Consider the following 23,067-nt stretch of genomic DNA (forward strand, 5'->3'; position numbering starts at 1 on the left):
CATTAATGATTTTCAGTACCTGACTTAATACATTTGAAAAACTCCTGATCCAAAGCACAATGAGGTTAATGGAAAGGCTCCCTTTAATAGGGTTTGGAGAAACCCTCATACAGCGTGCAAGATTTTTTTTTTTTTAAATAGAGTTTGTTTTGCTTTTTGTCATCTGAAGGTTAAAAATAGAAACAAAAACAGCTTGTGCACCTTAAAGCGTGTTGAGCATAGAATGCTCATCAGAGAAATGTAAAGTCTCCTCACCAGTCTCTCCTGCTTGCATATGCTGTGCATGTGCAAGTGACAAGAGATAATAGAGGACGTTTCACTAAGCACAGGATTGAAGTCAGCATCAGGTCTGCAGGGAATGATGAATTAGCAGATGCTCATTAAGGGCCAGGCTGTAGGTATGGGAAGATCACTAACAGTCTCCCCCCTTTGCAGTTCGAGTGCAGGGGCTCTAGGCACAGCAGGACTTCTTGCAAACAAGAAGTGCCATTACTGTAAAAGACTAGAGATGCTGAGGTGCTGGCTTTCGCAACGGCAGCCGGCGAAGGTAGAGCTGGCAGAGCTGTCTGAGCACAATGGGGTATAAATGCTGCACCACGTTTCACCATGCCATACCAGCAGCACTGCCTGAGGATTTGGGGAGGCAAGCACTCCTAAAGTAGAAATTAGATCATTTTAGAGTGAAAACAGGCAAGAATGTGCATTGATTGCATATTTCAATGTGAATTGGGCCATTTTCTAAAGATTTCATGAAAAATAAGATCACTGGATTGCAAATCACAAAATATTTTTTTTATTGCATGAAATGTCATGTTTTTGGGAAGCTCATTCCTCAAATCACAAGCTATGAGCCCTTTATCTGAAAACTCCTCATTCAATATTACGGGTTACACGCTTTGCCTTTAGGCACAACCTTGTGCAAGGGGCAGAGGTGTAAATTCAAGGCAGAGCCCTGGGAAGCACTGCCACTGACTTACAGAGTCACAGTTCTCCTACGTTCTACTCCTGCTCTGGGAAGATTACAACATCCCTGGAAAGACAGACAGACAGCTCCTTGGCCCACTATGCACCGTTGTGGGAGCGTCAGGAGCACATCCCCTCTGCTCTAGACAGGGCCCAGAACTAAGTTCCGAAGAGACCAAACCTGACCATGCAGGAAGGCTGTGGTTGCAGGACTCTTACTTCTCTCCATCTCCTCCAGAACCACATTAGTGTTACTCACAGTATGGTCTAGGAGGAATAAACATGTGGTTTAGCAGCTAGTGCTAACCCTGCTATTGGAGGAACTGCTGTGCAACCCTCCTGCTCTTCAAGCCAGTTAAGGTTGGAAGCAGAAGAGCTACAATACTTTTAGACTCCAGGGAATGAGGTCATTTTGTCTTGTTACCTCTTAAATCAATTGCTGAAAGTATGAAACATCTGCTTCAGAGGCTCTGTATTATACTTTTTTGGTCCCTGGAAAAATGCAGAGAGCACCAGTTTAACAATTGAGAATAGGAATGAAAGGGAAAATGGGAACCCAGGATGATGAAGAGTAAATCTAGAAGACCTACATACCCAATCAATGTATTGGAGTTCTAATGGCAAATGTTTTAGGGTAAAATGAAGAGCCAATACTAAAGTTGTGTGTCTTTCTCCCAATCATATGCTTGCCCTTGCCCTCCCGGCAATGCAATTTAGGAAAAACCTTTTAGCGGTTATGTCTACATTGCAACTGGGAGCATGTAGCTGTCTGTCCAAGCTTCCACCTGTGCCGCAGTGGCCAGACTGCTATTTTTAATGCACTAGCTCGAGCAGACTTAGCGCGTCTGTCTGCCTGTGCTGGGAAGCACGCTCCCAGCTGCTCTGTAGACAAAACGGCACTATTTTAAACACATTTCAAATGGAATACTCCTTTTATTCAACATGACTTTTGGGGCACTATGGGGAAAGGGAGACAGCGGATGGTTTCATAGAACACAGTAATTTACTATGATGCTTCACACGGGACCTCCTTTTTGCACAATTATATGCATGTAGCGTTCTCGATAATCAAGTAGATGAAGTCCACATTTATTCTTTTACTTACCTCAATACCTGACATTGTGATGGCTTCAGACCCCCCCCCCTTTTTTTTTTAAAGTCTCCAACCGCCAAATAAAACGTACAAACATGAGGTGCAGTTGTGCAACGAAGATAGCATGATGCCTGCAGTTATGGGTATGCCTACACTTTGAGCTGGAGGTGTAATGGCCAGCTCGAGGAGACATACCTGTGTTAGCGCAGTTCAAACCAGTGTGCCAAAAACAGAAGCGTAGCTGCAAAGGCACAAGTGGGCGGCACAGGCTAGCTGGCCCAGACACAAGCCCATCTGAAACCCTAGCCATGTACTCAGGACAGCTAGCCCCTCCTGCTCCTTGTGCCACCTCAACTACACTTCTATCTGTAGAGTGCTGACTCGATCAGACTTAGCATGGGTATGTCTCCTTGCACCAGCATTTAGAACTTCCAGCTTGAAGTGCAGACATAGCCTATTTGCTGGGTCCCAGAGTGTGTTCTCTCTCTCTCTCTCACACACACACAATATGCAAGAACATCCCTTTGCAATTATTTTTCTTTGTTTTGTCTTTAATGAGAAATGGCATTTTAAATCCATTCGTTTAGCTCCAAAAAGTGGGGAGGGAGAGCTGTGCACAGGATCAACTGGCTCAAGCAGTTTTAATGGGATTTAAGTAACACCTCTGACAGCAGCTTGTTCAAGGAGGTGAGTCTGACTGTGTTTTAATAGCCTCAGGCTTAGTTCTGTTGCAAAGTGCCTGAGAAAGCCGCAGAAATGAAATTGCTCTTATATATCCTAGAAGAAAGCTATCAAACCAGCTTTATATACGTTGGCCAACAGAGGGAGGGAGGTAAGTATTTTACAGTTGGCATTAGTCAAAATAACTGCTGTCAACATGGTCTTGGGGGGGGGGGCAGTTATCTTGTCTAACAGTAACTTTAAAATTCTTGATTCAGGAGGTAGCTTGAAACTAGCCAATGGCCACACAGGAGTTCAGACTATCTTTATATAAGGTCTTTAAGGAAGAAGGGGAGATACTCAAGGCACAGGGAGGGAGAACAAAGAGGAGAGTCAGACACTTTGAAAGATGCACTCTCAACAACGCTCACGTGAACGTCAAGCAAACCCGCATGCCATTTTTTAGCGAAGTCTTCTTAGACCACAGCAAGAGTGACCTACCTGGAGTGACAGCATCTAGAGTTGGGTCAATAAGAGATTTTCCAGATTGTTGGCAATTTCAAAAATTAAAAAAAAAAAGGAAGGAAGGAAGGAAGGAAATGGTTTGTTTTCACAAAATTTAAATGTTTGTTTTTGACCATTTGTAACTGTTCTTGAAGTTTTATAAATAAACTTAAAGGAAATTTTGAAACAAAATTCATGCCAAACCTTTTGTTTCTAACATGTTGAAATGAAACGTTTTGATTTTGGGGGATCTTTTTTCCCTTAAGCAATTCAGCAACATTGACACAAATTAATGAAATGTTTCAGTGTGCCCAAATCTGCTTCCCCTCCTCCCCCGTCCAAAAATACAGACAAAAAGTTCTTCCCCAGCTCTAGCAGTGTGGTCAGTGGACCGTGCACTGGACTGAGAGTCAGAAGACCAGGGTTCTAGTCTTAGCTCGGACACTGGCCATGTCTATTCATAATATTTGTATTGCCATAGTGCATATAGACCCAACTAAGATCAGGGCTCCATTGTATTAGCTGTTTCACAGACAAACACATAGTAAGAGACAATCCCAGTCCCAAAGAGCTTAATAATCTAAATACACTCAAGAATCAAACAATTCCCAACTGAACTGCCAATATAAGTGCAAATAGTTCATTAACTTCATGGCCGTGGTGAAACTGGTGCACCGTATTTAGAGAGCTTTTAGGAGGGTAAAAAGTACACAAGCTTCAGCTTTCTCATTGGAAAAAAAACACATTGAGGTCTTTAATTTACGAATTGGCACTTACAAGATTTTTCAAGCAAACGCAAAATGGTTTAAATAGTTAACCTGTTTAGTACATATTGAGGAGAGATACTGAAGCATATGGTGGAGTAAGGAAATACAGCTCACAATATATCACCAAAATTTATAGTTCAGCATACAGAGCAGGAATAGATGCCATGAAAGATTACTTCACTGGATATTACTGATACTGTCCAAAACGTACTGTGTGTGTTTAGAAGCAGCAGCAATGCCATCCATCCAATCACTATTTTGGCAGAAATATTTTTATATCTGTATCCATAGAGTCATCGTTTGATGGACTAACCAAATACCCAGTTCACTGTGACTAGAAGGTAAATACAGGTCATCTCATCTCAACCACAGTTTCTCTCTCCTAAAAAAATAATGAAATACTCCAATGTTGACTGTACTGGACAGGCTGTAATAATCTATCCAACCTCATGGAGACAGAAAAACAACAACATTTGTTAGATTAGGGGATGAAGAGTAATTTTGGAACAGTTTTCTCTCTCCTAAGTCCCTCCAAAATAATTCAAATATTTTAACTTTTGGCTTTGGAGCAGGGACCCTTACAACTAATCAGTTAGCTTTTGCATCTCAGATCTCATCAACCTGAACATTACCTCAGACAAGTCCTACTGATTGTGCCCCGCAGGCCTACAACTCCTTTCTAAAAAGAGATCACATGGACCAAAAGAAACCACTTTGTTTTGCCCTCTGGCTTTCTATGTGTAACAAGTGTCATGGTGAAAGGCTGACAAAATCCTCTATTGGGTTTTCTAACTGTGAGGAGCTAAAGCATGATGCTAATGTTAGAACAGAAAAGCATGATCAAAATATATTCACATACTCCGACGTGGTGGCACACCATTTATCAGAACATGAAAAAAAATAAAGAGAATCGTCTCCCTCGGCACTACCGAAGAAGTGAGAACACAGAAGGAAAAAGCCTTTTCCAGCTGTCTCATTTATATTTACAACATATAGGACAGCAGAATTTACATGAGCTCTACTTTGAGAGCTTAAGTGTGACCTCAGTAGTGCACAGGCCTTGTGCTGGTCACCCCGTAGGGCACTTTTAATTCGCCTTCCTTCCCCACACCAGGATATTCAGTAGACAGAAGTAAATTCCTTTCCAAAAGAATCAGCAGCAGCACAGGACCAGTTAGGGGATGTACAGCTTTAAAGCAAGCTCTTACCATCTGTTTCTCCTCTAATTATGAATGCAACAGATATTCCCAATTACATCAGCAGAAAGAGTTATAAGTGATTAAAACATGTGTTCTTTCTACAATGCCTCTGCAATGTTTTTTCCTCAAATTAAGATCAATACCACCCACCACGCAACCTGCAAATCACACAGCAGGAAGACCTCACTGGGGTAGCTGTTCCCAGCTCCTCACCTGGCAGGGAGTCAGTGGTGTGCTTAGGGTCCTGAGCAGGCTGTCTGAGTATGGACAGATGGTCTTCCCATTGTGCTGCAGTATAAGTGCCGAGTGGTAGAGCTTCTAGAACCCAGAGGGACGTGAAACTGTCCATCAAGGCCTCCGTAGTTCTGACCTTATTTGCACTCCTGCAGCCTAGGTCAGGGAGTTGCAGAGCTTGATTAACCATACAGCCCACCACCCTGGTGGCTAGCCAGCAGTGAGTCAGCATGGGTTCATACGGAACCCATTGCCTTTCTTTTTTCCTATCCTAAGCAATATGCAGACAGCTCTCTCCAGTGTAACAGGCATTTTCCAAGCAGAACAAGGTTTTCCCCATCCACTTTACCCATGTGCTGCCTCGGTGAGTCCTTCCACAGCTCATTATGCCATTGCTTATTCTGCATAATTCCCTCCATAGGCTTAGATCCAACCACCTCTTGCAGTTAGAAAGGAATTCCTTCCACTGGATTTTCCCACCTACATTTGGCTCTACAAAAGGTACATTTTTATCTCAAACAGGTTTTTCCTTTCTTTGGGGCTACTGAGTTATTGCACACTTATTTACTCATGACAAAGCTAGTGGGTTTTGGTATTTCTTTGCTTGCTCGTATTTGTAGTCCTTGCAGATAAAGAATGCGTAAGAGAGGCAAATTCAGCCAATGATCCCAATTTCAGCATTCACATTCTTGGGGGAACCAAAGCATACAAGCGCTGATGGTCTAAAGCCTCACCCTTTACAGAAGACTGTGGGACACACTTGCATAAAGAACCAAATTAACCAGGTGGGACCTTTGCTAGGGCATGGACATTCAGTCCCTCAGTGGAACATACCAACTGTACCAGCCCTGGATGATCAATGCAGCTGGTCCTGCAATGGTTCAGACCAGTTTTGGCAAGGATTTCCTGCCGGGGCTAGGTTTCAATTCAGGTTTGTTCTATTACTAATAAAAGCAGTGACCAATAGGAGCTCACCACGTCCATCTTTTTTACACTTTCCTCTCTGTAATACCGACACAATTACTCATCCTTGATTATATAGGGGCACATCCACCACTGATCCATGCACTGAATTTCTCCATTGAAATCAATGGGGAGTTCTGGGTTTATAAAAATACAAATAAAAATCAATAGCAGGAAATGCTCCATGGTGATGAGTGTTTTTTATTGTTGTAGTAAAAAAAAAAAAAATTGTGGGAGAGATGACTTCAGGATTGGAAGCCTCACTGTATTTTAGAATGGCACTAAAATATCTCACCTTCCTTTTATATGACTGCATCTTACAGTTCAAAAATAGCCTGTTTGTGTCTATTAAAGTTTCTTCCACATTTTCTGCGCCTTAAGTCTCCTTTTCCTCCTACAAAGCTTTACATACAGTAACTATATTTAACAGAATCTAGGGGATGCTTGCTCACCATATTTAACCATCGGTGCTTTTAACAATTGTATGCGCCACTTAATTTCAGGGTCACAGATTTCTTAAAACATTATACATGAAATGTTGCTAAACCAAACATAATTTTAAAATTAGTTTACCAAGGCACAGTGCATGTTTAGAAACAGACACACAGATTCACAGCAGAAAAAAAAACACCAAAAATTATTCTGTGCTACATAATAATCGTGATTTCAGTCTAGTCCATCTATTGTAACAATAAAGGAATAAATAATTCTGTTATGTAGGTGAGACACAGAGTAAGTCAGATATGACATTTGCCCTCATCAACGAGGAGACTGATCAGATTTGTAGCCAGGAGGGAGTTATTGGATGTCTCCTCATGAGTAAAGAAATATGTCATGTTAGAGCTCCTCATGTGGCGGCACCTATGCACAATTGATTGTGCCGTGGTTTGCCTGTTATCTCATTTTCTCCAATTTATAATTACATTCTCAAGTTTAAAATTCAGCTTTTAAAATATTTCCTTTCAGCAGCCGCTTCTGTTTTGTAGGCTGTTATCCACATTATATCCAAATATAATGTGAGATTTCTGGTTGTGTTTAATGAATGTCGTTGGTCATGGAAGCACGATCATGTATTTGAAGAGACATAGTAGCTGATCACCAGTACAGATTTTGATTTGAGTGGTGAGCTACTAAAAAGACAGCCTTCTCCTCTTTATCTGTCTCAGGCAAATTAAGATCACTAGATTTTAAACTTACCAACAGATGGAATTAAATATAAAGTTAAAATAAATCAATACACATGGAATCTGTCGTGGATGGTATCTCAGCTGTAGCAAAACTTTCCCCTGGGAAATACCCACTCCCATATCAACATGCCATCATGAGGATTGTGTGTATATGTGGTATAAAGACATATCCGCACAATGTCAAACTAGATCAGTTGCTAGGTTTAACCTAGATACAATGGACAAAAATCATCCCTGACACCAGGGATGATTTTCAACAAGTAAATTCTCTTGTCAGATACTCATGCATCCAAGGAAAGCATTTGGACCTAACCCTTTAAATTTAATTTTTCTTGATTCTAGCACAGAATGTGGTTTAGCAGATAGATCTGGCACTCAGGAGCCCTGAGCGCTACTCCTGGCTCTGCCACTGGTTTGAAGGTTGACTTTGGGTAAATCATTCTAATACCCCGTGCCTCAGTATCCCCATCTGTAAAATGGGGATAATGATACTTGCCTCCTTTGTAAAGGTCTTGGAGATCTACTGAGGAAAAGCAATATATAAAAGCTAGGTATTAGTATATGATGCACACAATGAACCTAATCCGATGATTCAGTACTGGACAGCTCCTTAGGTGGAAAAGGCAAAATCCTGTCACTAACCTCATCCAAGGCTGCAGAAAGGCTACTACACATCAGAATGGCCATAGTTATGCAGCGCACGGTGCGGCTGGCGAGTGGAGGAGCAGAGTATCCCCTTTGTGAGCCAAGGAGTTTGACTCCTTGAATCTTACTCCATGGCAGTGTATGGGGGAGGTGATGTTGTGGGTAGACACCTGGTACATAGGGCAGGTATGGCAAAGGTCTTGCTAGTGGAGCTGCAACCTGTATGGACCCATTGGCCACTCCTATACTGTGCAGGTGCTCTACGGCCTGCCTGTAGGATGGCTGCTGAATAGTTCCAATAGGCTCATATTATGTTTTATACCACCACCACCTAGATTTTATACGGCACTTTTAATCAGGAAACCTCAAAATGCTTTACAAAGGAGGTCAGTATCATCATTTCCATTTTACAGATGGAAAAACTGTACAAACACATAGTAATTCAGCCCCTGCTCCAAAGTGCTTACAGAGTTATATATTCAAAAGTGCCTAAGTCATTTTCAGCAGGGACTTGGGCACTAGGGACTTAAGTCTGCTTCGAAGCCAACAGGACTTACCCATTTCGTAACATTTTACCTATACAGTAAATAGACATAACAGAATGAGGTTGGGAGAAAGGAATTATTATTCTCATTTCACAGATGGGGAACTGAGGCACAGAGATGCTAAGTAATTTGTCCCAGGCCATCCAGGATGTCCCTGGTAGAACCAGAAGCCAAACATAGGAAGTCCAGCCCAGTGTCTTAAACACAAGACCACAAGCCAACTTCTTCCTATCACTTGCAAATTAAATAATCTCCCGATGCATCACTCATCAATAAACATGGCTAATGTGCCTATTGTCATGTACTGTCTTGTCTTAATTGGTCAAAGACGACCCTATTTGTGCTTACCAAATAGATTTTAATGATCCATGAAAACAATTCTGTAAAGTTAATCATTTTTGTGGTCTTTATTTAGTAGAATTACACTAAAAGGTCTTTCACATAGGATCACTGCTGATCTTTTTCCCCAGCTGAAGAACGTTAACTGGTCATAAGATCATACATCCGTCTGCTATCAACTAGCTTCCCACTCTCTGCTGGACTGGTCACCAGTTTAAGAATTAGGAGAGTAGGGTTCTATTACCAGCTTTGCCGATTTTGGGCAAGTGACTTAGCGTAAAATTTTCAAAAGGGCCTAAGGCTCATTAAAAATCAATTCCCACTGATTTTTAATGGGACTTAAGTTCCTAAATTATTAAGCACTTAACTCTCTATGCCTCTATTTCTCATCAGTAAAATGGAGATAATTCACTGGGATTTTCAAGGGAGTCATGTGCTCAAATCCCATTGACTTTGAAAACCCCAGTCATAATGCTTAATCACCTCATAGTGCTGTAAGGCCTATGGAGGAAAGCGGTATACAAATGCTAAATGTGATTAATAATCCTCCAAAATTTCATTTAGTTTACAGAAGTGGAAAAGCTTTTTCTCCCCACAGGGCTCACTTTTCGTTAGTTAGCAAACAAATATCAAGCCATCCTCAAACATTTTAACAGTACCCATTCCACAAATACGCTGTACTAGATCTGATTTTTAAGTTGTTTAGGGATAAGGTGACTCAGAAAACTCAAAAACTTGAAGCTTTATTTTACTTGCCATGAACAGCAAAACTCAACTCCCCTAATCGTAATCAATCCCATGAGCTGATTTTCATGCACTCGGACCATGCTGTAGAGTTAAAGCTTCAGATATTTCAAGGACCAAAACCTCTCTTAATTGACATCAAAATAAGAAAGACACACATTCACTAAATGCAAGCGGTCTTTAAAATCAAAACTAAATATTCGGCCTCACCTGTTTGTCAGTGCCCTTTGCAAATCACATCACACTTGCTGGAAGCATTTATTCAGACCTGGTCCTTTTTTGCAGCCTTTGGATGAAATTCAAATCACTGCTTAAAGCCCAAATGAATGGCTTTGCATGCAGTGACAATGTAGGTGTGGAGGGAGATGCCCAAGTCTCTTCTCAAAATGAAACTCAGGCACCTTTTTTGGAAAAAGTGTAACCCTGTAAGCTCTTTGGGTGCAGCAATGACATTATGATGTGTTTGTACAGCGCCTTGCATAAATCCACAATCTCAGTTGGAGTCTCTGGGTCCTACCATAGTAGATATACAGCATACTCCAAATTATCTGAATAGCACGGGGGGGGGGGGGGGGAGACTGATTTCATTCGGATAATTGATAGGGCAGGAGCCATTCAGCAGCAGGGTGGCATACTCCATAGCCAGGGGCCCCTCCTCGCAGTCCTGACAGGGGTCTCGGCTCTGCCTCCCTCGCTCCCATGACAGCAGGGCTGCAGAGGGCTCCCTGCTCTGCTGCAGGGCCAGCAACACTCCATCCTGCAGGCGCAAGGTGCAGGGCAGAGACCACCCCCCAGTCAGGACTCTTTGTCCTGCCAGGACTGCAGCCTTCCCTGCACCTTGTGCCTGCAGGGATTGGAGGTCAGCGGCCCTACAGCAGCACACGGAGCCTTCTGCAGCTCCGCTGTCATGGCCCTGCTCATTCACTCAGTGAGGTTGTAGAAGGCTCCCTGCACTGGCCCAGGAGCCATTCCTCAGCGGCAAGGTGACAACTGCAGGAGCCAGGAGCTTCTCCTCACAATCCTGGGGAGGGGCATCTGCTCTATTATCCAAAACTCCTCATTTTCCAAACCCTTCCCTTATCCTGCAACAGGAAATCTGGAGACCTAGGGAAATACAAAATTCTTTAAGACTTTTCCTCAAGTTTAGATAAAACTCTGAAAACAATATTCTGAAGTCCCAATTATCCAAATGTTCTTATCTTTACAAAGTAACCTCTTTTCTCCATGTTATGATTACTACTCACACCCAGACCAAGTGTTTGCATAGCACATTCCATAAGCTTAGGAAAACTTCACTGAAATCAAAGAGACTAAAGCCTTAACATATTGGATCTTGGCACATATAAGAGCAGTATATGAACAGCAGCATTCTTTCATAAGTGTTTAAAATACACCAGACTGGGAGAAATAGCCATACGTCTGCTACAGTTCAGTTACAGAAACACTGCTGTGTGGTTTAACTATATAGGGACCACTTATCTGAATCTGTTATAAATAGGCTTGGAAGGATTAGATTTTTATTGGTAAAGGTCAACGAAAGCTGATTTCACCATGCACACACAAACTGACAAAACCATTATAGATAATAATCAAATTTGCTGCTTGAGAACTTATTAGAGTTTGATTTAAGGCAATTTACGTTAATATTTTGACATACGATGTTGACAAAGTTTTAATGTTTTTGAATCTCAGTGTCTTGCCGTAAATAATTGTTTGACACCCCCAACACTCTGATCCTCCCATAATTTTGCACAACTGTGAAAAATTTAAATCAATATTAAAAAAATGCTTAACACATTTATTTGTGCTACTGAGAAAATTTAAATAGATAAAAATAAAAAAATGCTTAAAATAAACCAATATTATCCATCACAATTATAACAAAAAATAAAAATTAAATTCTGCCAAGCCTAGCTGTAATGGATTGAGGAGAATTCATATTGAAATAATGTGGATAGATAACTAGATGGATGATTACATGGTGTGGTACAGTCGAAAGGTTTTAATGCCATGAGTCTGGGATGACTGCAATCTTCAGAAGATGTGATAAGCCAGTCATTCTAAGTGAGAGGATGAAGATATAAAGAGAGGAAGAAATTGCGGCCAATGGATTTTAGGAACTTCTGAATGTGATCTAAAATAGCTCTTCTGTGCATAATAATGTGGAGATGTTATGGCGCTATCGCTCATGTTAGAAACAAATGTTACACCAACTGAAAGGGACATTCACAATCTCCATGGGATAAAACACTCATTTCTAGTCCTGATGGTTCACAAGATACTGGATGCTAAATGTTGTTGGTCCATGAATATTTCTTGTGCTGGATCTCGGACCAGTGTAAATGGAGAGAAAATCCACATTTGGGAAAAGAAGGAATCACTTTCCCACTGTTTATCACATGGACATTGCCACAGATATGTAGCATGTAAATAATGCAGCAGGTTTTGTTTTAAAGGAGATAATTGTTTCCATTCTGTTTAAACAGTTTAAATGCAGAACCAACTCCTGCCCTCTGCTGCATAGTTATGCTAACGAGTAAAGATGACCTTCATGGTCTCTACACAACAGACAGGACAGGTTCCTTACTGAATAATCTGGGAACTGCTAGGGACAGGGACATGCCAGAGCACTGTGGACAGTGGTGCATGGTTTGCAGGGTAGGGGTATCAGCAGCTCTCCCAACTGACTAGCACATATGCAGTGTTCTGCAGCTATAAACTAGGCAGAGGTTATAGATGCTGGTCTATAACAAATCAGCAGCTGTGTACACCTGACCCATCTGCATGTCCCATTAGCCATTCCAAGAGAATCCTGCCCTGACTGGCAAACAGCAGCACCATAGGTTTCAGAGTAACAGCCGTGTTAGTCTGTATTCGCAAAAAGAAAAGGAGTACTTGTGGCACCTTAGAGACTAACCAATTTATTTGAGCATGAGCTTTCGTGAGCTACAGCTCACTTCATCAGATGCACCATAGCTTCCCTTCTCATTACTAACCAGAATTTGGCCCTAAGGCAGGATAAGTTTGAAGGGTCTCTCTTGGAAACCAGATTTAACCCTGGCCCTAAAGCACTGGCCTTACTGAAACAAATTTTCTATCAGTCCTGGAAAGGGGACTTTGTGAAGTGGATTTATAATACAAAGTTCATTAAGAAGTGAGCGAAGATCGCAGAATTAATTTAAGTCCACGTGCACCTATTTCAGGAGAATGATTTTCTGTTCCCCTGGATTACAAACCAAGCTGTATCGGTGACAGGCAATGACTAATCTACTGAGGCACAACAGCCTCCCTGCCAAAGCCTCTGTTTAGTAACTTAGCAATTAGTTTAGCCATAAACTGCATTTTGAAACAATTTCCCCTTGAAACTCACAGACTAGGTATCTGGATCAAATGAGCCATTCCATTTTTAGCTGCCACAACAAACCCACTGATGAGATGACCGAGGAAGTGCTATCTATATTCCCCAGACAAAACCACTTTGTTAAAATCGAGTTAAGGCTCAGATACAGCAGTAATTTAGGGGAAAAGTACATTGCAAGGAAGTTGAAGTGATAAATAAAAAACAAGCACTATAATTGGAGAAACTTTTAAGGGTGCCATGTGACTGGAAGAGACTTCAAGGGCTAAGTCTTGCGTAAATCAGCGTAGCTCTGTGGAAGTCAATAGAGGCGTGTCAGTTTATCCAGAAATTATGCGTCTTACAAAGTAGGAGTAAAGATGGGAAGACTGAGGATGGTTTCACTAGAGAGGGCAAAAAAATTAAGGTCACTTTTGGTGCCTTAAGTGTGAGTTTCCACATTTTCAAATCTTTCACGTTTAACCTTAACTCTTCTTCTCCAGTGAAACCATCCTCAGTCTTCCCACCTTTACTCCTAGTTTGTACAATGCATAATTTCTAGATAAACTGGCTCCCCACAGACTCCCATGGAGGTATTCTGATTTACACTGGGTGAAGATCTAGCCATTCAGGTCACTTTCAGTCATCTGGCACCCTTTAAAAGTCCACCACAGTCTGGTGCACTATTCAGATTTTCTTAATACACCAGTGACTAGCTTTCATCTTTCCTTGGCTCAGATTTGACCCTATTCACTAAGGATGAAATCCTGGCCTCAGAATCAAAGTGAGTTTTTTGCTCTTGACTTCAATGAGGCCAAGATTTCACCCTAGATCTTTCAAAGTTTCAAGGAGAAGCAATTTTTAAGATGAGACGTGTTAAAGAATTCTTGAACAGAATTTGCAAACCATGAACACCACAATCCTCCTCCCCAGAGTCCTACATCTTACAACCGATTTGTTCAAATCACCTCAAATTCACAACAAACACTTGTTATTTGTTCACATGCAAAAGGAAATGACCTTTGAAAGAAGATTTTAGAGGAGATGGGTGGATCACAGCCAGGCAAGTCTCAGCCTTAATACTCTATTATTTGATAATGCTGTACAGCTCTGGTGGCCTGTTTAGCATTACAAACATAGGTCACTCAGAAGGAAGACAAATACTGGTATATTTAACACCTTCAACTATTTGTACATTCTAAGGAGACTATTCCAGAAATAACTACCACAATTTCCTCCACGAATAATCAAAAGCAAGAAAACAACATGCAGGCATCTGTGTTGATATATTTAAGCAAACCTGAACTAATAAGGCTGATTCTCCTTTACCTTAAGTCAGGTGTAACCCCACTGACATCATAAGTATAAAACTAATATGAGAAAGACTCAAGTCACACATTATGAGCAGAGAATCACAAACCCTTCTATACAGCCACGTCATTACATAACAGAATGTGGCCTAATATGCCTACTTTTAAACCCACTGTGCCTTATACCTGCTCTAATGAGTAGGTCAGGACAAATTTTGCTCTCAGCTATACTGGTTCTATTGTTCCTAGGATTTCACTAATATTGCAGACAATGGAATTAGCCCACATTTATTTTTATTTGAGGAAAGCTGGGGTTTGATTAATATAAAAATAATGCATACCCTAAATACAGAGGTTTGGGTTTGATTTGCCTGACCTTCTCCATTCATGAAGGATCTCTCATTATTCGCCATGTGCAGGTATTTGAGCTTCCTGATTCTTTCCTCATTTCTCAACCTATCATTCATCAAAAAACAGAAGATTTCTCTTTTGTCCCTCCAAATGAACAGCATGTCCTCTATGTCACTATATTTCCTATAGCTCCACTGCAATGCTCAAATGTACAATCTACATCCAGAAACGTATTATAGCTTCCTCACCTTTAAGGAATCTGACGCAGATACAGTTTTAAATCTGTAATAAAATGATACTTATGGGGGAAAAAAGTCCTATAAAATGTAATGTGGACAAAACCAATAGTCCTTTAGTCGTTACTCTAAAACCCTATAGAATTTAATAGACATTTTTAAACCTATAGAATTCTATGGCCTTTCCCATAAGGGAGGAAGCCATCAAGCTCCAAATCACTGTTTTATTTCCATATAATATGAAATTAAAGCTAACACTTTCCTTTTCTAATAGCTAAAGACCTATTTAGCACTAGAATCTCGGGTCACTCATAAGCAAGCTATGTGTGTCAGTTAATTATACACATTGGACTCTACCTTCTGAGTTAATTATTCCAGAGTTAAATGCCTCTATTTTTCTCCTTGTTCACAGCAAAAGGAAAATGCCCTGATGGAAAAGGGCATTAAAAGTAGTGATATTCAGAAAGCATATTTTCCTCTTTAAAAACAGATTAAGAATTAATTTAGTCAGATCACGGCCCTAGTCTTTTGCTGCTGTTATTTAAGCTTTGGCACACAGCTCTGGTCACTGTCTGCACCTCAGTTCTGCTTTGCAACAACCTATGTATTCCAGTATTGTTCCTCTGTTGAACAGACATTGCCATGCATGCCAGACTGTGCTGACGTGTCTGGTAAATGTACACAGCCCAATTCAGCCATGATGTAAGCAGGTGCAGGTCTGCTGGAGTCTCTACATGCAAACATAGGCTAAAATAAGAACTCATCCTCAATTAATTCCCCAGGCAAATTCGGAATTCAAGTGTTCTGATGTGAAAGGCTAGGGTCTTTCTGAGTCCCATGACAAAAACCTAGCCAGTTGCTGATTTGATACCTCTCTGCTATATAGCACAATTATGGACCAGGTTATATCCCCTATATCTGTGCCTGTCGGCCACTCCACAAAGCAATGTGGAGGGGCCCAGCAGCCTCCACAGCAGTATCCACCCTATGAATCCCGTACAGGCTTGTCAGGGCTCCTAGCTGGAAGGAGGAGTGGAAAGTGAGAGAGTCAAGGGGAGAAGGTGGGTGGAGGGAGGGGGAGCAATGTGCACGCCATCCCTGTGGAAATTAGATCAGAAAGGACACTATAGCCTGGGACTGTATTATTTTTTCTATGGGGCAGTATGTGCTTTTGCAGTCAGGGGGAATCCCTGGCAACATGGCTCCAAGTGAGCTGCACTACCAGGCAGCAACCCCCACCCCCAGCAATCAGGCAGCAGAAGGCACAGGCCTAGAGAGGGACAAAAGATCTCTGGGGATTACTATTACTATTTACTTGTATTACTGAGATCAAAGCCCCGTTGTGAGGAATGCCGTACAAACACAAAGTGGGAGAGCAGTCCAAATGATTCAGAGTTTAAATCTAAATAGAGAAGATGGACAAGGCGGGTAGGAGGATAAGAGGGGCAAAGTGGTTTTACCAAGGTCACACACAGGCCAGAGTTTGGGAATAAAGCTCAGATCTGCCGACTCTCAGTCCAGTGCTCAGTTCACTAGATCACACTTCCCTGCCACGTATGAGGGTGGGCCCCCTAGGCAATTCCACAGGTCAAGCAGGATGATGTACAGGAACCTCCATGAATGAATTCTTGCAAAGAGTCCCTCCCTCACATTTCACCACTATAATTTTTTTCTGGGATGGAATAATGGGGGCCATTAGTATCACAAGCGTCTCAGGAAAGCAATATATTTAAACTAACCATAACTATTCACAGTGCTCATGTGCGCTAAGTTTGAGGAACTGGTCATTATAAACATGCAGAGGACACCACTTCATGCCCTATTTATTATGCATATACACTGTGTTACACTGAGTATATCATCCTCAAGCAGCTCTACACTTAGAGAGGTTCGCATTATCTCTCACCGTAAAACTCCATAAGACAGAAAATTCAGAGAATGCTTAGATAGGGCTCAGAAGTTGGTCTGACATTCTGCCATGCACAAGCATGTGTTAAAGGAGGAGTTCAAGCCAAGATTTTTAGCTTTCTTTCTGAAATGCCTTATTATTGGATCCTTTATATTCAATTAACTTTTTCAAATTTTTGCAGTTTAATATACAACTAGTTGAACCTATTACATTGTTATATATAAGTATTAATATAATGTAGCAGACATGACTTCTAGCTGGAAGTAATAGAATTAGTTCAGCCATATAATTTTGATTAATGACAGACCTAACATTAAAAGAAGTCTCACACTATGCCTTATGTGCCAGACCTCCACAAACACCTGGAGCTGTGGCAGACGGGCTTATTATTCACAATAATGCATATGGTTATTCACATCACAGGCTCATAAGAACTCACTTCACTGCGTTTTGGCCTCAGTCACCTACTCAGGCACAAAGATCCATCTACACAGATTTGATTACAGAATTGAGGCCTTACACTGTATTTTGAGAAAAATCAAAGGGCCTAATTCAACCTGCAGATACCCATTGCCAGCTTGCTTTAAAACAATGGAGTGGGAGCCATCACCACATACTTGGAGGAAAAAATATTTCTGTGACACAAAAATACGGGCCTTTTTTGTTAATTTGTTTTTTCTTGATTTCAGCTGGGTCAAACTTTTTTCAGCAGTAACTGCAGGCACAACTGATGTTATTTAGGCATCTATTTACGCTGTAGATTCTACAATATTGCAATGATATAATAGGTATTTATGCATCTAAACAACACTAATTGCAACTGCAAGTAATGCATTTAAAAATTTCACCTTCTAAGTGCAAATAAAAAAAAAATCAGCAAATCAGAAATAACTTCACTCCTGTCTTCCTAAACTACTAAGGGCCAAATTTAGACCTAACGCAATTTCAATGACTGGAGTTACACCAGTGCAGGAACTGGGCCCCTATGTTAAGAAGCTTGTTGACAACATGCACATCAGACTGACCTCTACCCAGCCACAGCAAATCTGTCATGTCTGGAATGCTGTTGTTTCACTGTGAATCATCAAAACCTACTCCATCCATACTGCAACCCACTTAAGCCATCAGAGTGCCCGTCTCTGGAAGCACCAAAGCAATTAGCTGTTGTACAGTTTATAAACGGAGAACCCTACAATGACTATGAAAAAGGTGAGGAAAAATATACACTGTGAAGTTAGTACAAAAGAAATTATTTGCAGTTTAGAAAACCAATCCAGAAAGTCAACCCAATCAGCACAGTATCCAAGTACTGTGGGAGGTAATTTAAATAAAATGTTTAAAATTACCTTCAACTATATTTCATATTTTTCAACAACAGGACATGAAACTATTTATTTATTTTTTTTAAAAAGTTAAAATTAACTGAATGCTTTAAGTCTTTTAATGGTGTTGAAAGGTCATCAGTTCACGCTATTAAAAATTGAGTCAGCCCTTAAAAACAATACCCCACACACCAACGTGATCATGCAGACTTCTCTGAGGTGCACTTCACTGCTCTGTTCTCATAGAAGAGTAATGACTACTTGGCCATCATATGCAACCACCCTGCTGTCTTTGCCCAAAAGAAAAATGGATTGTACTAAAAAGACAATCAATAGCGATCTTCCCAGAGCAGACCATATTGGACCATTGCTTGATACAGCAAAAGAACCAATTCATTTTGCAAAATATTGCCAGAAATGAAAGAAGCTTGATTTAAAATGTCAGGTTTAACTATACGTCAATTTCAAAAACTACGTTAATGTAAGATTACAACTGAGATTTATACATGCAGAAAAGTACAACAAAGTGTTCAAAGTTCCCATTTCGATAGCAATCATATCTTGGCTTTCTTGTGCCTATGTAGTATTCTCAGTTGCCCTAACTGTGCAAACATTTATGCAGATGAGTAATCTTATCCCTGAAGTTAACTGGACGACACAAAGTAGTAATAACAATTGCCCCAGTCTGGCTCCCATTGAGGTCAGTGGCACAAACGTAGGCTTTCTGCCCAAAAGCGTTGGCAGGATAAGGCCCTACAGTATTAACTTTAACTCCTTCAAGTAAAATGCTGGCCCCATGTGCAAAGCCTAAGTAAAATACTTTGTCCAGAGATGCTGTATGTCAGTGGTCACCAACCGGTAGATCGCGATTGACTGGTCGATTGCGGAGCCTCTGACAGTCAATCGCAGTCTCTGGCAGGCTCCCTGCCTGCCCTGGCTGGCTCCCTGCCTGCCCTGGCTGGCTCCCTGCCTGCCCTGGCTGGCTCCCTGCCTGCCCTGGCTGGCTCCCTGCCTGCCCTGGCTGGCTCCCTGCCTGCCCTGGCCCCACGCCGCTCCCGGAAGTGACCGGCACATCCCTGCATGTGTGGGGCGGTAAAGGGGTCTCAGCACACTGCTCCTGCCAGTAGGCACCGCCCCCGCGGCTTCCATTGGCTGGGAATGGGAAACTGCGGCCAAGGGGAATGACAGAGACGGTGCTTGAAGGGAGGCGCAGCACGCAGAGACCTCCTACCCCCCCCCAGGGACCGCAGAGACATGCTGGAAGCTTTTGGTAGCAGCGTGGGGCCGGAGTAGGCAGGGAGCCTGCTGTAGCCCCGCCACCCGTCCGAGGCAAGCGCTGCCCAGCGGGAGTCCACACCCCTCGTTCACCCCAACCCCCTGCCCCAGCCATGAGCCTCCTCCAAGAGCCTGCATCCTATACATCCTTCTGCACTCCAATACCCTGCCCCAACCTGGCATCCCCTTCTGCACCCAAACTCCCTCCCAGAGCTTGAACCCCTCACCCCTCCCGCACCCCAACCCCCTGCCCCAGCCCACTGAAAGTGAGTGAGGGTGGGGGACAGCAAGCAACGGAGGAAGAGGGGATGGAGTGAGCGGGGCGGGGCCTCAGGGAAGGAGCAGGTAGATCCTGGGTTGCACTTAAATTCAAAAAAAGTGATCTTGTGCTTAAAAAGGTTGGAGACCGCTGCTTTATGTGGTAGCGGTTGGGAGTGAAAGACCTTCCCCCTGGTGGTGCACACAGCACCTGCATAGTCCCTGTGCAGTTGGTTGCTGCTACACACTTAGAGGATGTCTACATTGGGACCCTCAGGAAAGTTAAGGCAAATCAGCTAAAACCATGAAGTCAATGCACATAAATTAAAGCACATAAATTAAAGCACATTAAACTCCCAGGTGGAAGTTCTAATTCAGGGGTAAAGTGGTCTTAGTTCATTGTAACTTAATCCTCACTACGAGCTTTCTACACAAAAGGTTCATCAGTTGATCTGTGGGGAACACGGCCTTAAAACTGTAGGTAGTGTAGATCCACACTAGTTTTGCTCTGATTAAGCAGATTCTCTCATGGAGGATTTGGCCCTGAATAAATACATAAAGTACGTGGCATACAGTTGTTGCAGAAGCCATAACTTTGAATTTCCTTACTTCTGTGTGCTTAAGATCTCATACAACATTCATGGAGCATATTTTTAGTGAAATAAAGCTAACAGGAGCACAACTCCACACTACCATGAGAATGCACGTAGACTTTTATTATTTCAAAAATCAGCAAAACATGTGTGCAACCCCACTAGAAGAGTATGAGTCTTTGTCTCTTCCCCCCAACCCCCCCCAGTTAGTCATATAAGCAGCATCAAGTTGACCACAGAATCCTAGAAACGTAGGACTGGAAGGAACCTTGATAGGTCATCTAATCCAGTCCAGCCTCAGTGCAGGGGACTAAGTATTATGTGTAGACCATCCCTGACAGGTGTTTGTATAATGTATTCTTAAAAACCTTCAATGACGTAGATTCCACAACCTCCCTAGGTAATTTATTCCAATGCTTAACTACTCTTACCGTTAGGAAGTTTTTCCTAATGTCTAATCTAAATCTCCCTTGCCGCAATTTAAGCCCCTTACTTCTTGTCCTGTCCTGGGTGGCTAAGGAGAACGATTTATCACCCTCCTCTTTATAAAACAACATTTTACGTACTTAAAGGCTGTTATGTACCCCTCAGTTTTCTCTTCTCCAGACTAAGCAAATCTTTTTTCCCCGCCCCCCCAATCTTTCCTCACAGGTCACGTTTTCTAGACCATTAATCATTTTTGTTGCTCTTCTCTGGACTTTCTCTAATTTGTTCACATCTTTCCTGAAGTGTGGTGACCAGAACTGGACCCATTATTACAGCTGAGACCTTGTCAATGCTGAGTAGAGTGGAAGAATTATTTCTTGTGTCTTGCTTACAATACGCTTGGTAGTACATTCCAGATGTTAGCTCTTTGGGGGTTTTTTTGTTGCAAAGGTATTACAGTGTTGACCCATATTTAGTTTATGATGCACTACAACCGTTTCCTGCAGTATGCCTTTCCATGCAGTCATTTCCCATTTTGTGTTTATTCAATTGATTAGTCTTTCTTAAGTGGAGTACTTTGCATTTGTCCTTACTGAATTTCATCCTATTTAATTGAGATCATTTCTCCAGTTTGTCAAGATCATTTTGAATTTTAATTCTGTCCTCCAAAGCACGTGCAAGCTTGGTATCTTCTGCAAACGTTGTAAGTGTACTCACTATGCCATTATTGGAATGATTTACCGTTATGTGTGCATTCACCATTGTTGATTATACACATGTGAAATCTGAACTGGCTAAACAAAACCATTTAAGTAATTTAAGCAGAAAGATATTTGAGCAATCCCTTCAAAAAGTCCCTTTGCTTATGTTTAGGTATAGAGGTGCGCAAAAGTTTTCCATAGTTTTCCATTTTTTTTCCTTCTAGAAAATAGCTTTGGCAATGAAAAAGAAAAAATTTGTAAGAAAATTCTTTTTCTTCAAAAATTTTGAATGCTTTTTTGTCAAACAACAAAAAAAATCAAAATATATTTTGTTTTTTGACAACTGAAAATTTGAACTTCAAAGCTTTTGGTTGTCAAAACCAAAATTATTTTTGGTTTTATGACAACCCCACCCCCCAAAATTGTTTTTTTTTCAAAGAAAAATGTTGATGACTATGAAAAAAGGTTATCTTCACTGAAATTTTTCACGGGGAAAAAAAAGGATCATTTCCCAGACAACTCCATTTGGAAAATTAAAAAAAAAAAAAAACAACAACAACCCAGGTGATTAAACTTTCTTCAGACCTTTCAGCTGGAAGAAGAATGATACTTTTCAGTTTAAGGGTAATTTTTGGAAGGGCTCAGAATGAAAGCAAAGGGGCTCAACTGTTGGAAGACGTTGGGAGACCCTTATTAAAATTCTGCCCCCAAATTAAAGGGAGAGTTGGACTGGTTGATTTGCCTTTGATAGTTTTCATCCTCTCTCTGAATATGCTAAATCATCATACGGAGCTTGATGCAGAAATTATTGGGTTAAACCTCATAGCCTCTGTTATGAAGGAAGCCAGACTAGATGATCACAATGGTCCCTCCTAACTGAATATCTGTGACTTCATAATATGTAGATATTTGTAGGAACCATTTGTTAAAATAGTAGCTACTGCATATGTACAACTTTTCCTAAGTTTCATCAACAGAGAACAACTTCAGACTCAACAGACGGACCTTGTAACAAGAGGTCATGGACCTATTTCCTGACGTTAATTTCTACCAATTCTAAGGCAATACTCTAGCATACTGAGCTCCTTATGATAGTAAGAGCCTAAGCAATCATTTGTAACTCCATGAAAGAAGTCTAAAGTTTAAATGTAAAAGAGATAGCAAGGTTTCTCATGAAGGGAGAAAACAAAAAGGCAATCTGCATACCCAAGACAAAAGGATAGCAACCTACAACCACAATTAAGATTTAGTCTATAAAAACCAGACAATTAGGTGCAATTTTAATTATTGCACCTTGCCCCACTCTTTGCAAGGCCTAACACAATGTCCCGGATGCAAAGCATAACATTTTAAATTTTTAATATATAGCGCCAGTCCTTTTTTACAATGTTCTTTCCATGTAACAGCCAGCTGGCTATGCTCCCTTCTTTCATTGCCCATTTATAGAATCACACTGCAGACATTTGCAATAAGGAATATTTAACAACATTGCTAATAGTCAGCATT

The 23,067-nt window shown here is 41.4% G+C and overlaps 1 protein-coding gene across 3 annotated transcripts in view; it reads right to left on the reverse strand.

Moving 5' to 3' along the window:
- Positions 1-23,067, reverse strand: part of SPOCK1 (SPARC (osteonectin), cwcv and kazal like domains proteoglycan 1) — a 464,084-nt gene that overhangs the window by 439,522 nt on the left and 1,495 nt on the right. The window lies entirely within an intron of this gene.

Source organism: Chelonia mydas, chromosome 8, assembly GCF_015237465.2.
Source record: "Chelonia mydas isolate rCheMyd1 chromosome 8, rCheMyd1.pri.v2, whole genome shotgun sequence".
NCBI classification, from domain to species: domain Eukaryota; kingdom Metazoa; phylum Chordata; order Testudines; family Cheloniidae; genus Chelonia; species Chelonia mydas.